Raw genomic sequence first — 12,423 nt, 5'->3', positions numbered from 1 at the left:
ATCTGTATTACAAATTCAACCATACTGTGATCACTCATTCCGAGAGGATCTTTTACTAGGAGGTCGTTTATTTTTCCGTTTATTTTTCCTGTCTCATTACACAGGACCAGATCTAAGATAGCTTGCTCCCTTGTAGGTTCTGTAACATACTGTTCTAAGAAACAATCCCGTATGCATTCTATGAATTCCTCCTCCAGGCTACCCCGTGCTATTTGAGTTGACCAATCGATATGTAGGTTAAAATCACCCATGACTACTGCCGTTACTTTTTCACATGCCTCCATAATTCCCTTGATTATTGCCCGCCCCACCGTGAAGTTATTATTTGGGGGCCTATAAACTACGCCCACCAGTGACTTTTTTCCCTTACTATCTCTAATCTCCACCCACAATGATTTAACATTTTGTTCATTAGAGCTAATATCGTCTCTCACAACTACCCTGATATCATCCTTTATTAACAGAGCTACTCCACATCCTTTCCCTTCTTGTCTATCTTTCCGAATTGTCAGATACCCTTGTATGTTTAATTCCCAGTTTTGGCCACCCTGCAACCATGTTTCTGTAATGGCCACCAAATCATACCCATTTGTAATGATTTGTGCCGTCAACTCATTTACTTTATTTCGAATGCTGCGTGCATTTAGGTAGAGTGTTTTAATCCTAGTTTTTAAACCATGATTTTTAGTTTTGACCCCTCCTGCAGCCCCTTTATATTCAGTGGCCCTTTTTGTTTTTTGCCTTGGGTTTCTCTGCCCTCCACTTTTACTCATCTCCTTTCTGTCTTTTGCTTTTGTCTCCTTTTTGTTTCCCTCTGTCTCCCTGCATTGGTTCCCATCCCCCTGCCATATTAGTTTAACTCCTCACCAACAGCACTAGCAAACACTCCCCCTAGGACATTGGTTCCGGTCCTGCCCAGGTGCAGACTGTCCGGTTTGTACTCGTCCCACCTCCCCCAGAACCTGTTCCAATGCCCCAGGAATTTGAATCCCTCCCTGCTGCACCACTGCTCAAGCCATGTATTCATCTGCGCTATCCTGCGATTCCTACTCTGACTAGCACGTGGCACTGGTAGCAATCCCGAGATTACTACTTTTGAGGTCCTACTTTTTAATTAAGCTCCTAGCTCCTTAAATTTGTCTCGTAGGACCTCATCCCTTTTTTTTACCTATGTCGTTGGTACCAATGTGCACCACGACAACTGGCTGTTCTCCCTCCCTTTTTAGAATGTCCTGCACCCGCTCCGAGACATCCTTGACCCTTGCACCAGGGAGGCAACATACCATCCTGGAGTCTTGGTTGCGGCCGCAGAAACGCCTATCTATACCCCTTACAATTGAATCCCCTATCACTATCGCTCTCCCACTCTTTTTCCTGCCCTCCTGTGCAACAGAGCCAGCCACGGTGCCATGAACTTGGCTGCTGCTGCCCTCCCCTGATGAGTCATCCCCCTCAACAGTACTCAAAGCAGTGTATCTGTTTTGCAGGGGGATGACCGCAGGGGACCCCTGCACTACCTTCCTTGCACTGCTCTTCCTGCTGGTCTTCCATTCCCTAGCTGGCTGTGGACCCTTCACCTGCGGAAAGACCAACTCACTACATGTGCTACTCACGTCATTCTCAGCATCGTCGATGCTCCAGAGTGATTCCACCCTCAGCTCCAATTCCGCAACACGGTCCGTCAGGAGCTGGAGGCGGATACACTTCCCGCACACGAGTTCCCACATGGTACAGGAGGAGCATATCACGTGACCGAGCTCTCCTGCCATGACTTAACCCTTAGATACCCTTAAATTGACAACAACAATGTTAACAGGTTACTTACTGATATAAAAAAGAAAAAAGAAAAGCTACTCACCAATCACCAGCCAATCACTTACCCCCTTGGCTGTGATGTCACCTTTCTATTTCTTTCTACTTCTTTTTTGCCTTCTCTCGCCGCTGCAGTGGTACAAGCCACGCCTCTCCACGCACCTGGGCCTTTATAGGCCTCACCAACCACGAACTCCCGCCTCTCGGACTGCCGCTGCCTCTCGCTGCCGCTGGGCCTTTTATAGGCCTCACCAACCATGAACTCCCGCCTCTCGGACTGCCGCCGCCTCTCGCTGCCGCTGGGCCTTTTATAGGCCTCACCAACCACGAACTCCCGCCTCGCGGACTGCCGCCGCCTTTCGCTGCCGCTGGGCCTTTATAGCCCTCATCAACCACGAACTCCCGCCTCGCGGACTGCCACCGCCTCTCGCTGCCGCTGGGCCTTTTATAGGCCTCACCAACCACGAACTCCCGCCTCGCGGACTGCCGCCGCCTCTCGCTGCCGCTGGGCCTTTTATAGGCCTCACCAACCACGAACTCCCGCCTCGCGGACTGCCGCCGCCTCTCGCTGCCGCTGGGCCTTTTATAGGCCTCACCAACCATGAACTCCCGCCTCTCGGACTGCTGCCGCCTTCTCACGCACCTGGGCCTTTATAGCCCTCACCAACCACGAACTCCCGCCTCGCGGACTGCCGCCGCCTCTCGCTGCCGCTGGGCCTTTTATAGGCCTCACCAACCACGAACTCCCGCCTCGCGGACTGCCGCCGCCTCTCGTTGCTGCTGGGCCTTTTATAGGCCTCACCAACCACGAACTCCCGCCTCGCGGACTGCCGCCGCCTCTCGCTGCCGCTGGGCCTTTTATAGGCCTCACCAACCACGAACTCCCGCCTCTTGGACTGTCCTGGAAATACAAAATCAGATGAGGCAGTGATTGAAGTTTATGACAGATGGAGGTCAGGAGATCATTGGGTTAATAGAGTTTGGAGGTGACAAAGGGTTTCAGCAACAGATGGGCTGATGTGGGGACGGATGTGTGTGATGTTTACAGACAAGGGCTGTTCTGAAGTGCTTGAAGAGTGAAACACAATATTGATCTGGCTGGAGGACACACTGGCCTAAAATTCCCTTCAGTTTGCTTCCCATTTTGTGGTAGATTCTGTGTTAACAGTGGAGGGGCAGAGAGGCCTAACGTACATTTCACACCAATCCAAAACCCGTTTGTGATTTTCCTTTGCCACCAATGTGGTGGCCTGCAATGCCAACTGCTTTCCCACCTGCTTCATGTAAGCGAGTCCTAATTTGGTATAGGATCCTTAAACAGGCGTTAGACCCAGCATTTGCATAGGCAATAGACCAAACACTTGTTTCAGGTGGAGTCTCAAACCAATATGGGGTGTGGCACATTTCCAGATTGAGTGCACATTCACCGCATGTGGTATTGAAACCTTCAGAGAAACGGTCACTGCGCAATCAGATTTCTAGGAAGAATCACTGGATAACGATCAGGTATGAGGATCATGACTAATTTTACCCTTCATAGCCCATGGGTACTGAGGCCAATTGTAGAATTCATTGCACCTCAAATGATCTCAGCACGGACCAAAGATTGAATTCAGTTCCTGTTGCTCAGTACCACATCATTCCATATTTAGTCACTATACCGCCTACAGCTTACAATCCCACTTTGAAGGTTAGGATTACCTAGTGATACAGTGAATTGAAGTAATAGCACTTACTGTTGGACAAAGCTTAACGTTCAAAATTTTCCAACAAGGTTTCTCAAGCTCGGACAGATTATTAGCTGATCACTTTATCTGAGCAAGGAATGGGAAATCAGAGCAAGAAGCAACCCGGATAGAGATCAGGCAGTTTGAGAGCAATATTGAAGAAGTCATACATGCATGTTATATTCCAATACCGGGCTTAAGAGTTTGCCTGCTTATTTTTCTCTTCAGCAGCTGGGCTTTAAGAATGGATAACCTGTGCCTGTATTTACAGTAAGTGCTTCCACCCTGCCAAGCTCTGATGTTGCAGAGGAAAATCTACCCCGATATGTTAATTAATTTCAGTCAAATAAATGTTTAAAGATAGTTTGATATACGTAAACCATGATGGGATAGAAATGATGCTGCAGTGTTTTTATCAAATTGGTTAACATGTTCAGGTGAAAGTTCTCTGTTCACTAATTTAAGACGGTTTTGGTTTTTGGAGGCCAATCATCTCAGCCCCAGGACAATGCTGCAGGAGTTCCTCAGGGCAGTGTCCTAGGCCCAACTATCTTCAGCTGCTTCATCAATGACCTTCCCTCCATCATGAGGTCAGAAGTGGGGATGTTCGCTGATGATTGCACAGTGTTCAGTTCCATTCACAACTCCTCAGATAATGGAGCAGTCCATGCCCGCATGCAGCAAGATCTTGACAACATTCAGGCTTAGGCTGATAAGTGGCAAGTCACATTCATGCCACACAAATGCCAGGCAATGACTATCTCCAACAAGCGAGAGTCTAACCACCGACCCTTGACATTCAACAGCACTACCATCGCCGAATCCCCCACCGTCAACATCCTGGGGGTCACCATTGACTAGAAAATTAACTGGACCAGCCACATAAATACTGTGGCTACAAGAGCAGCTCAGAGGCTGGGTATTCCGTGGCGAGTGTCTCATCTCCTGACTCCCCAAAGCTTTTCCACCATCTACAAGGCACAAGTTAAGAAGTGTGATGGAATACTCTCCACTTGCCTGGATGAGAGTAGCTCCATGGATTTATGAAAGGGAAATCATGCTTGACAAATCTTCTGGAATTTTTTGAGGATGTAACTAGCAGAGTGGACAAGGGAGAACCAGTGGTTGTGGTGTATTTGGACTTTCAAAAGGCTTTTGACAAGGTCCCGTACAAGAGATTGGTGTGCAAAATCAAAGTGCATGGTATTGGGGGTAATGTACTGACGTGGATAGAGAACTGGTTGGCAGACAGGAAGCAGAGAGTCGGGATAAATGGATCCTTTTCAGAATGGCACGCAGTGACTAGTGGAGTGTTGCAGGGTTCAGTGCTGGGACCCCAGCTCTTTACAATATACATTAACAATTTAGGTGAATAAATTGAGTGTAATATCTCCAAGTTTGCAGATGACACTAAACTGGGTGGCGGTGTGAGCTGTGACGAGGATGCTAAGAGGCTGCAGGGTGACTTGGACAGGTTAGGTGAGTGGGCAAATGCATGGCAGATGCAGTATAATGTGGATAAATGTGAAGTTATCCACTTTGGGGGCAAAAACACGAAGGCAGAATATTATCTGGATTAGGAAAAGAGGAGGTGCAACGAGACCTGGGTGTCATGGTTCATCAGTCACTGAAAGTGGGCATGCAGGTACAGCAGGCGGTGAAGAAGGAAAATGGTATGTTGGCCTTCATAGCGAGGGGATTTGAGTATAGGAGCAGGGAGGTCTTACTGCAGTCGTACAGGGCCTTAGTGAGGCCTCACCTGGGATTTTGTGTACAGTTTTGGTCTCCTATTGAGGGAGTGCAGCGAAGGTTCACCAGACTGATTCCAGGGATGGCTGGACTGTCATATGAGGAGAGACTGGATAAACTAGGCCTTTATTCACTGGAGTTTAGAAGGATGAGATGGGACTGGACAGATTAGATGCAGGAAGAATGTTCCCGATGTTGGGGAAGTCCAGAACCAGGGGACATAGTCTTAGGATAAGGGGTAGGCCATTTAGGACTACGATAAGAAGAAACTTCTTCACTCAGAGAATTGTTAACCTATGGAATTCCCTGCCACAGAGAGTTGTTGATGCCAGCTCATTGGATATATTCAAGAGGGAGTTAGATATGGCCCTTACGGCTAAAGGGATCAAGGGGTATAGAGAGAAAGCAGGAACAGGGTACTGAAGGAATGATCAGCCATGATCTTATTGAATGGCGGTGCAGGCTCGAAGGGCCAAATGGCCTACTCCTGCACCTGTTTTCTATGTTTCTATGTTTCCAGCGACACTCAAGAAGCTCAACACCATCCAGGACAAAGCAGCCACTTGATTGACACCCCATCCAACATCTTAAACATTCACTCCCTCCACCACTGGCGCACCGTGGCTGCAGTGTGCACCATCTACAAGATGCACTGCAGCAACTCGCCAAGGCTTTATCGGCAGCACCTCCCAAACCTGCTACCTGTACCACCTAGACAGACAAGGGCAGCAGGTGCATGGGAACACCATCACCTCCACATTCTCCTCCAAGTTACACACCATCCTGATTTGGAAATAAACAGCCGTTCTTTCATCGTTGCTGGGTCAAAATCTGGGCACTCCACCACCCCCCCCCCCGCCCCCCAACAGCACCATAGGATACCTTCACCACACGGACTGCATCGGTTCAAGAAGGTGGTCCGCTACCATCTTCTCAAGGGCAATTAGGGATGGGCAATAAAAGCTGGCCTTGCCAGTGACCCCCATATCCCAGGAACGAATCAAAAAAAAATTTAAAGATTGGGTTAATTTGAATTTATGTCCCGATCTCGCATTGGCTCCAGTTGCTATAGTTCATTTGAAGATGTTTCCCTCATAATACTTTTTTAAAACTCTATAAATTACTGTCGCGATATCATTCAATGAAGGCTTAATGGGTCAATTTTCCCCAGTTAGTTGCGGCGTTTTTTTGGCGCGCGTCGCTTTTGTTACCTAAATTAAAATATCCACGTTTTCCAAAGATTGTGCGCCAGTGTAACTCAGTTAGTTACGATATTTTAGGTTAGGTTTTTTTTACCTCATTGGGGGTGTAACCTGCCACCCACACCAATGCTGGCCATTTGAGGAAGTTTGGCCAGCTCCGATTTACTCCAATTTTTCTTAGGACGGTGTATGTGACCACTGTGGAAAAACCTTCTGGGCAGATAAGAAAATCGGCACAGGTAAGGAAATCAGCACAGCAGATGCAGTTCCACAGCCCAGACAGCAGCAGCAGAGAGGTGAGAGAGAATAGGAGAGGGTGGGGGGAGACCACTCGGCCAGGGTTAGGAGCAGCAACCCGGCACTGAGAGGGGAGGGAAGCCTTTCGGGCAGTTTTAGGAGCGGGTACCGGGAGGTCCTTTGGCCAGGGCTAGTAGCTGGTACCGGCACCCGCATCGGGAGAGGGGAGTGGGGGTGGAGAGGGAGATAGACTTTTGGCATAAGCTCTTTAATAATTTAATGCTGGTACGTTGCTGCAATGTGTAAGGTGCTTGTGCAGGTTGCTGTGAGTTGGTCAGAATGTGTTGTATGTTTCACTTTCCAGCCTCAGCCTGCAGTGTGTCCCTTGTTACCCTGGCAACACAATATTTTTGGTGCAGATCTTAGGCTCCACCCCCAAAGCTAAAGGACAGGCTAGGCGGCGCCAAGATCAACAACTCAAACGGGGAAACCTGGATGATTTTTTTTTCGTGTAGTTGGGCCCCAAAAAAACGAGCGTAACTCTTCAAGTACGCCAAAAAACGGCTTTGGGGAAATTTGAGCCCAATATGTTGGTATGATATTTTAACAAAGGCACTGACTCATTTATTTGAAACGGATTAATGCCTCTATTAAAATGGAAGAAAGAGGAATATCAGATCGGCCTAATGAGCCTTTGATTTGATCTATTTTCCCGAGTTCCCACAGTTCACACATCTATATTAGGTAGACAATGAAGCCGATCATTAAAATTCATGCATACATGGCCAACGAAACAGCTGCAGATGAAGCCTTTTCCCAAGGTTGTCTGAGACATGTTCAAATGGGGGTAAGTTAAAAAAAATAGATTCGCTTTATAAAGTCATCATCATCATAGGTGGTCCCTCGTATCGAGGATGACTTGCTTCCACGCCAAAAAGTAATGAGTTCACAGGTATTTCAATGAAGGACCCAATATTCCAGATTCAGAACTACACGTTGAAGGGTGGAAGATGCCTGTGCATGGATTTTTTTAACGTGTGGTGGCCGTTGCACACCAGCTACCACACGGGCTTGACAGAGCTAGGTCTTGGTCCAGTGGCGAGGATTAACCAAGACGACTGGAGACCAGCTCTGCTGCACGGACCTAGAGCGCACACATATCGCAGTGTGGGCTGGGCCCGTGCTGCCCCTGGGCCCTCGCCTCTCCTGGGCCCCGATCACGTTTGCAAAGTAATCAGTAGTCATCAGTACTTGATTATTTTTCATAGTTATCGACTGTTGCTCAGAACAGTAATCAAAAGGAATCATCCCTCTTTCCTGACTCTGGAACATTTCTCTGACCTGGTTCCTGTGACGTTCTTCTGTGCCAATTCCTGTGTGGACATTTTTATTTCACCAAGATTCTTTCCACACTTGCTGGAAATATTTTGGGCTTGCTTCCAAATACTGTGTAATGAGTCAGAACGTTACATCACAGTGTTACATAGTTTGGTACAGACTGAGCAACACATCACTAATCCTTACATTAACTCTTTAGGGCCTGGGTGGATGGGGGATTTTTCTCCACAATCCTGCTCAAAATTAGTAAGGATTGTGGTGAAAACGGCAGGAAAATTGGGGGACGAGGCTACCAGAGCCTCACCTCCTCAACCAGCATTTCCATTTCCCAGTCCTCACTGGGATTGTCACCGCCTGCTCCTTCCCCGCCCGCCACATGCAAATGGCAATGGGAGAGGCGGGGCCTCGGTCCCCAGTAGATTTTCCTTCTTTCCTCCCTCGTTACCACCTCTTCTCGGGACTGTCCTGGGAAAGATGGCGGTGGGCCCCACCAATGCCTACTCTAATGAGTATGCAAATGAGCGTACCCAAGGCATTCATGTTTAACTCCCTCCATTTTGGAGGCATGGGTTGGGGGAAGGGGGGGAAGGTGATCGGAGACCTGGCGGGGGGGAAGCCTTGTGGGGAGATCGGAGGCCAGGAGGTGGGAGTCAGAGGCCTTGTGGTGGGGGCCGCCGATCCAGGAGGTAAGTGAAAAGGCACTTTTCATAAATAAAAGTTATTATTATTATTGGATCCAGCAGTCCTCGCCTTGGATTAGCTAGCGGTTTTCATGAGGCTACAAAACCCGGCCAGCTAAAGTTAAATACAAAATGAAGGTTAAAGCAGAGGCTTCCAGACTCATTATAATATTTAAATGTACAACCCACCTCCTGGCAGCGGATTGGCTGCCCGCCCTCCGTCCCCCCTCGTCCCGCCTCCGTTACAACCGGAAGTGGGTGGCTTGGAGGCGCGTTCAGGTTGGGATTCAGATTTAACTACCCACACGCCCCCAACCCACCGGGCTTTTAAGGTTATAGTTTAACAAAACATATTGTGACATTTTCTTAAACTCATTAGCATTTAAATGTGAACTATGTCTATTTGAGGATCAAGTGCCTGTGGAATGACCTTTTGTAACACTGAAGTTATCAAAACTTTTGGGAAATGGGATGCTCTTGTGACAAAGCTTCACCCTCTCTATCTCAGTGCTGCTGTCAATCATTATATTTACAAACTACAAAGGCACAGTACAGTAAGTCCCTGCTGCTAATCATCTTCCTGCAGCAGACACTTAGTCAGCGAGAGATGATATGCTCCACGTGACTGAACCCAACTGACCGATTGTACAATAAAATAATATTTTCCTCATGGTATAAAATATAACCTAGACATATTCAAAATGCATTTTGTATGTATTTACAATATGCTGACAGAAAATGAATGTTGCTATGATTATACATTGCTTACACGGTTATCCATTCAGCATTAAAATGTAGATAATTTTTATTGACTTAAAGAACAACCACCGGACATCTCAAAGTGCTTTCAGCCAATGAAGTACATGTGGAGTGTAGTTACTATTGTAATGTTGAAAACGCAGCAGCCAATTTGTGCACAGCAAGCTCCCACAAACAGCAATGTGATAATGACCAGATAATTTGTTTTTGTTATGTTGATTGAGGGATAAATATTAACCAGGACACTGACGATAACTCCACTGCTCTTCTTTGAAATAGTGCCATGGGATCTTTTACGTCACCTGAGAGAGCAGACGGGGCCTCGGTTTAACATCTCATCCGAAAAACAGAACCTCCAACAGTGCAGCACTCCCTCAGCACTGCACTGGAATATCAGCCTAGCTTGATAATAATAATAACTTGTATTTATATAGTGCCTTTAATGTAGTAAAATGTACCAAGGCGCTTCACAACAGTGTTACAAGACAAATCAGATAAATTTGACACCGAGCCACAAAAGAAGAAATTAAGGCAGATGACCAAAAGCTTGTTTAAAGAGGTAGGTTTTAAGGAACGTCTTATAGAAGGAAAAAGAGGTAGAGAGGCAGAGAGGTTTAGGGAGGGAGTTCCAGAGCTCAGGGCCTAAACAACAAACTGAAGGCACTGCCACTGATGGTTGAGCAGTTATAATGAGGGATGTTCAAGAGGCCAGAATTTGATGAGCGCAGACATCTTGTGGGTTGTGAGGCTGAAAAAGATTACAGAGATAGGGAGGGGCAAGGCCATGGAGTGATTTGTAAACAAGGATGAGAATTTTGAAATTGAGGCATTGTTTAACCGGGAGCCAATGTAGATCAGAAAGCACAGGGGTGATGGGTGATCGTGACTTGGTGCGAGTTAGTACATGGACTGCTGAGTTTTGGATGACCTCAAGTTTACGTAGTGTAGAATGTGGGAGGCCGGCCAGGAGTGAGTTGGAGTAGTCAAGTCGAGAGGTAACAAAGGCATGAATGAGGGTTTCAGCAGCAGAAGAGCTGAGGCAGGGGTGGAGGCGGGCAATGTTACGGAGGTGGAAAAAGGCGGTTTTAGTTATGCCGCGACTATGTGGCTGGAAACTCATTTCAGGGTCAAATATGACACCTAGATTGCGAACAGTCTTGTTCACCCTCAGATTGATGCTAGGGTGAGGGGTGAAGTCAGTGGTTGTGGCGGGGACCAAAGATAATGGCTTTGGTCTTCCCAATATTTAATTGGAGAAAATTTCTGCTCATTCAGAACTGGATGTTGGACAAGCAATCTGACAATTGAAATAGCAAGCAGGGGTTGAGAGAAGTGGTGGAGAGGTAGAGCTGAGTGTCGTCAGCGTACATGTGGAAACTGACTCCGTGTTTTTGGATGATATCACCAAGGAGCAGCATATAGATGAGAAATAAGAGGAGGGACAAGGACAGATCCTTGGGGGACACCAGAGATAACTATGCGGGAGTGGGAAGAGAAGCCATTGCAGGAGATTTTTTGGCTACGATTAGATAAGAATGGAACCAGGCGAGTGCAGGCCCACCCAGCTGGACGATGGTGGAGAGGCGTTGGAGGAGGATGGAGTGGTCAACTGTGTCAAAGCCTGCAGACAGGTCCAGAAGGATGAGGAGGGATAGTTTATCTTTGTCACACTCACAAAGGATGTAATTTGTGACTTTGATGAGAGCCCGTTTCAGTACTGTGGCAAGTTGCTGGAGTGTGACTTGAACCCACAACCTTCTGACTCAGAGGCGAGTGTGCTACTCACTGAGGCCACAACTGACACAGTTTTAAACATTTCAGCCATTTTCAGAGCATAATGACGCTGGACAACCCGCAGTAATGTCATTCAAATCTGTCTGTCTCAGTTGCTCAAAATTTGTATATTTTTGGGCTCAGCAATCAAAAGGAGCATCTAAAATAAACATGACGATGTGTATCTGTCTCATCCCACTGCCCATTAACAGGTATGGCTAGTAACACAACACGATACTCAAATCACGATTTTAACCCAGCCCGTCTGGCGCGAATGGGGTGGGCAAGTCGTTAAAATGGTGGCTTGGGAGGGAGGGGGTTTGAGTTGCATTGCTGAAGCGTTCTCGCCCGACGCCATTTTAACTTGGGAGAACATTTGCCCGAGAGGGTAGTCTGCACCAGAAAGGCAGGGCCCTACTTAACACGCAAAAAATTGATAATGTCATTGGCGTCACACCGCGATTTTAACTTCAGAAATTGGGACGACCGCACTACACCAAACCGGCCAGTGAAACCTGGTAGGAGGCAGAAGCATGGACAGAAGAGGCCCTGAAGTCCGATGTTTAAATTCTTCTCAACTTTCCATGTGCTGTAGAAATTGACTGAAGAACGATTCCAGAGATGAGGGGGTTGACTTATGAGGATAGGTTGAGTAGGTTGGGCCTATACACATTGGAGTTCAGAAGAATGAGAGGTGATCTTATTGAAACTGAAAAGATAATGAGGGGGCTCGACAAGGTGAATGCAGAGAGGATATTTCATAGGGGAAACTAAAACTAGGGGACATAGTCTTAGAATAAGGGGCCACCCATTTAACACTGAGATGAGAAGAAATTTCTTCTCTCAGAGAGTTGTAAATCTGTGGAATTCTCTGCCCCAGAGAGCTGTGGAGGCTGGGTCATTGAATATATTTAAGGCGGAGATAGACAGATTTTTGAGCGATAAGGGAATAAAGGGTTATGAGGAGCGGGCAAGGAAGTGGAGCTGAGTCCATGATCAGATCAGCCATGATCTTATTGAATGGCGGAGCAGGAGCGAGAAGCCAAATGTCCTTCTCCTGCTCCTATTTCTTATGTTCTTATGTTCTAAAAAAAACCTAGGAACAGTAATACTGCAACTGTGGTTACGCGATCAAGTTTAATTTTA

This window comes from Pristiophorus japonicus, chromosome 18 (genome assembly GCF_044704955.1).
Source record: "Pristiophorus japonicus isolate sPriJap1 chromosome 18, sPriJap1.hap1, whole genome shotgun sequence".
Classification (NCBI taxonomy): Eukaryota; Metazoa; Chordata; class Chondrichthyes; family Pristiophoridae; genus Pristiophorus; species Pristiophorus japonicus.
Note: the sequence above shows the minus strand (reverse complement) of the source record.